Consider the following 4,934-nt stretch of genomic DNA (forward strand, 5'->3'; position numbering starts at 1 on the left):
CTTGTATAGTTTTTATTTTTTATTTAGAATTACCTTTAAAGCACTACAGCTGATTTTCTGTAAGAGCAACAGAGCGAATTTGGAGGACAAGCAATGAATATTCAACCTAAAACTGTGCATTCAGAAACAATAGGGAAAAAAAGACACTGGGATACTTTGCCTGAACTTTGTGGCTTCTTAAAACTTAAGCTGGGGGCAAAATAATACACGCCAAGCAAAAAGAGAGAAACCCTTAACCTAGCTGCTTCCAAGAATGAACTTCTGTGTGTGTAAAAATAAGAAAAAAAGAAAAAAAAAAGAAAAAAGAAAAAACGAAAAAACCTTTCTATTTCTAGTGAGAACCAAAGAGGCTACCTCACTGACTTTTTCCATTTGTAATTTTAATCGTGTTGATGATACCAAAGATACCAAAGATTTCTTTCTCTGTGCGGTCTGCATTTTGCTTGTGCTCTTTTATAGCTTCAACTGTTCTCTCCTACATACAGTAATGTCCCGCTGCAACCCAGATACCCAAAGAAATACTTCTTGGGGAAGCTGCCAGTCCTGGTGACGACGTTTTCTGTGTTTCCCTTATGCCTTCCTGCCAGCCAAAAACGTTTGGAGACGTGAAACCAGTTCACGTCCTTCCCCACGCCAAATTCCGGTGGATGGAGCAGTTGTGTTGACCTGGAGATGAATCCAGGCTTTGTCCGTCAGCCGATTCCTTGGGGAGAGGGATCTGCATGCTGCCAGCTGCAGAGGTCCCGCTTAAGTATTTATGAGTGTGCATCGGCAGCAGAACGTAACATTAGAAATTATTATTTTCAAGCAGTACCATGCTTGAACATAATCTAAGGGGCTGGTCTGTGGGCCCCCAGGCTAGCAGACCCACTGCTGACAGCTAGTCCGAGGGGAGGGGGATTATTCCTAATGTTGGCCATCTGGACGCCAAGCAGCAAGCCCTTGGCTGGGACGCAGGCCAGTTCTGCCTGGCCCCCGCGCCCGCGCTGCGTCTCTGGTGAACCCGGCGGGCACGGCAGGCACAGCGGCTGCTCTCTCTTGCTAACATTTGGTTGTTGTTGCTTGCAATTACCGTTTTCGTATGAAAATCAATTAATTCTTTTTCTCAAGTTAGCAATGAAACAAAGCTACATTAAGCTCCATTAGTATCATGTTCCTAAGCGATTACTTAAAAGTTGGTTGCTTGTCTTTGGGGAATTAGTGGTGCCCTTTAGCATTTGTTTCTTTTAGCCTGTTTTATCCTGTTTATGCGACTGAACCAAATGCTCTGATGAGCTGACTCCGCTCCTGGGCACTGCCTGTCCTTCCCACCGCTCTGTACCTCCGCAGCTTCCCACGGGCCCGTTCAGACGCAAGTTCAGCTTTTCTTTAGGAGCCCCGCTGATCCTGCCATTAGCAGAGCCTCTTCCGCAGTAAAAACAACAAGGCGGCGAGCACTGGCTGGTAGGTAAATTGAAAAGAGAAAACCAACTCAATCAGATTGCAGGTATGCACTTTTGGCTGAGCTTAAAAGCTGGTTTATAAATGTCTGGCCCTGCCCCGCATGGGTACAAACACCTCAATTTAAGGACAATTAAGGCAGGCGACGCTCGCCCCGGCACAGCAGCTCCTGCGCTGGTGAGATCCTGCCTCGGCGCAGAGCGCGGATGAGCCGCATCCCGGGGCGGGACGGGGGCCGTAAGCCGGCACCGCCGGCTGCTGCGGGGGCTTGAGCCTTTCCCTAGGAAATTGGCCTGAGCAACGCCTTTGGATTCACACAGGCAGGTTACCAACAGCTCAACACAAAAGCTCCACTTCAATTAAATGTTGCCTTTTATTTTGTATTTCTTTTTGGTTTTAAGTCTGTATTGGAAAAGATAGGGACTTGACAAGTGTGCTTTTTATATCTGTCTATATATATATATATATTCCTTCAATAAAAAGCTATAATGATTCTCAGGATGCCTTCTGGGCGTGGAGGAGACGATCTGTCCTTGTGGTAGGTGAAACCTTCCCGCCGTGCCCCTCGCACCCCCTGCACAGCACGGACGGGTGGCAGGCTGGACACAGAAAATCCCCAGAGCTGGCAGGGTCCTCTGCAGCAATCACGTTTCTCACCAGACTCATGCTTCACTTGCAAAGTGTGACATTACCACGGGACGAGTGCCTTGCTTGAACCAAAGCAACGATTTTGCCAGTCTAGACCTCTCTGTGCTTTTTTTTATTCTTCCTGTGAATACCTCAGCTTCAACTGGGCCGCCGAATCGTACCTGGTGGGCTTTTTGTACTGTGGTGCTTTGCAATGCAGCCCTGCAAAGAACAAAACCCCTAATAATACCAAAGGCCCCTCTCCTGCCTCCTCTCCTCCTCCTCCTCCTCCTCCTCCTCCTCCTCCTCCTCCTCCTCCTCCTCCTCCTCCTCCTCCTCCTCCTCCTCCTCCTCCTCCTTCTCCTCCTCCTTCTCCTTCTCCTTCTCCTCCTCCTTCTCCTTCTCCTTCTCCTTCTCCTTCTCCTTCTCCTCTCTCCTCTCCCTCTCCCTCTCCCTGTCTCTCTCTTCTCCTTCTCCTTCTCCTTCTCCTTCTCCTTCTCCTTCTCCTTCTCCTTCTCCTTCTCCTTCTCCTCTCCCTCTCCCCATCTCTCCCTTCTCCTTCTCCTTCTCCTTCTCCTTCTCCTTCTCCTTCTCCTTCTCCTCTCCCTCTCCCTCTCCCCGTCTCTCTCCTCCTCCTCCTCCTCCTCCTCCTCCTCCTCCTCCTCCTCGTCCTCCTCCTCCTTCTCCTCCTCCTTCTCCTTCTCCTTCTCCTCCTCCTTCTCCTTCTCCTTCTCCTTCTCCTTCTCCTTCTCCTTCTCCTTCTCCTTCTCCTTCTCCTTCTCCTCTCCCTCTCCCTCTCCCTCTCCCTGTCTCTCTCTTCTCCTTCTCCTTCTCCTTCTCCTTCTCCTTCTCCTTCTCCTTCTCCTTCTCCTTCTCCTTCTCCTTCTCCTTCTCCTTCTCTTCTCCTTCTCCTTCTCCTTCTCCTTCTCCTTCTCCTTCTCTTCTCCTTCTCCTTCTCCTCTCCCTCTCCCCATCTCTCCCTTCTCCTTCTCCTTCTCCTTCTCCTTCTCCTTCTCCTTCTCCTCTCCCTCTCCCTCTCCCCCACTCTCTCCCCCTCCTCCTCCTCCTCCTCCTCCTCCTCCTCCTCCTCCTCCTCCTCCTCCTCCTCCTCCTCCTCCTCCTCCTTCTCCTTCTCCATTTCTTCATGGTTCCAAAGCTTTAATATAAAACTGGGCATGTTGGCAACGCAGACCGTGCAATCCCTTACCGAATTTTCTCAGATATACCTCATAGAGAATAGTTCTTTAGAGTAATGTTATTATAGCGTATGTAATAAATTATTCACTGTTTCTTTTTGGTAACTGTGATTTAAAAAAGAAAAAGCTTTATACGTTTTAGGTTGTGCTTTTGTAATAGACGGAAAAGGTGCGCTTAAAAATGTACGTCAGTCTTTCTTCCCGTTGGGTTTTTTTGTTTATTACGGATTGGGGAAAAGTTGCAGAATGAGCCCAAAGTTTACAGTTTCATATTTTGCTGAAGAAACAATCTGTGTTAATTTGCTCTGTTGAAAAAAAAAAAAGAAAAAAAAAGATTATTTTCTACATTTGTGCTACTTGGTCTGAACAGCTAATTGTTCTGTGTGACGGTGTAGTATTATAATTAGCAACTGCCAATCAGCGCTACCATTTTTATGCATGAGGCGAAACCTTAGCAGTGTGATGCATCGTGGTTCTTAATGGCAACTTCCTTTTTTGAATTTGAAAATAGGTCTTTTGGTTTGATGGTATTTATTTATGCATGGAGCCTGTTATCCGTTAGCAGTTGTGGCGCAGTTGTGTATACATTTCAGCTGTGAAAACATGCACAGTTTTGCCTCATACGATTAAGAACTGGTAAGAACCGATATTTAGATCAGTTCTCATCTAGCCGTGTTTTAAACACAGACTCAAACTGAATTCCAGTTAAATTAAATTTTTATTAGAGGAAAAGTTTGGCCAACTAGCAGCTTTTTCCCGGCCAATTCGACTCGTCAGTCGGTCACTTGAAAATACGTCTTGCTCAAAACGGAGCCAACTGTGCGTTTTTTCCCAGGAAGAGGAGTTACTTTGGCTTTATGGCAGACCCAGGGGCACGGCACGGGGAACCGGGCACGGCGGGCGCACGGGGGAGCCTCGCCTGCACCCCTCGCCCCGCCGGTGGCCCCTGGCCCGGCCGATCATCCCGCGTGCTGCGACGCGGCGGGCGCTCGGCAGGACACAGACGGGTTGGGGGTCAGCAGCGCTCTCCCAGCCACGTCGCCTGTCACGACGGACAAGCCTGTCGTGGAGCCTCGGTCCGGGCGGCGCAGCCAGACCCCTTGCGTCGCTCCTGCCTGCGCAGCCCCGCTGCCGCGCTCCTACCGGGAGGGAGCACGGGCGCCGGCTCTGGCAGCCCCGTCACTCACCCCCCTCCGCTCTGGGTTCAGGTTTCTTAAAATGTGTTCTGCCCCCTTTGGTTTGTCCCTCCTGTCCTAAACCGGTTCCACGCTCAAGACCCCCGGTGTACCAGTACCGCTAGCGGACTGGCAAATTGGTTGTCTTTTATATCCGGGTCCAGCCTCAGGCTCTTAAGGTAACCCTGACTCGCTGATCATACTGGACATAAAGCCAAATCAACTACTAAATACACTTTACTCTGTGTGGAAGAGTGCCACTTGGGGAACAGGAGTACGAAAGTCGCAGTCTTCTAACGAGGCATCTGAAGTAACGTCGGTAGAGTGTTTATATTGTCTGTCATTAAGGATATATTAGAGATGTGCTTTCATTAGTGCAAAGACACATATTTTTATTTGGCCTTATACAGTAGATTGTGATAATGAAAGCTTTGTAATATAGTCTGTTTATTTTTTTTCTTATTTATCTGCCAAAGACAGTAATGGATACACGAAT

This window comes from Nipponia nippon, unplaced genomic scaffold (genome assembly GCF_047370975.1).
Source record: "Nipponia nippon isolate SJK-2023a ecotype South Korea unplaced genomic scaffold, ASM4737097v1 scaffold_37, whole genome shotgun sequence".
NCBI lineage: Eukaryota > Metazoa > Chordata > Aves > Pelecaniformes > Threskiornithidae > Nipponia > Nipponia nippon.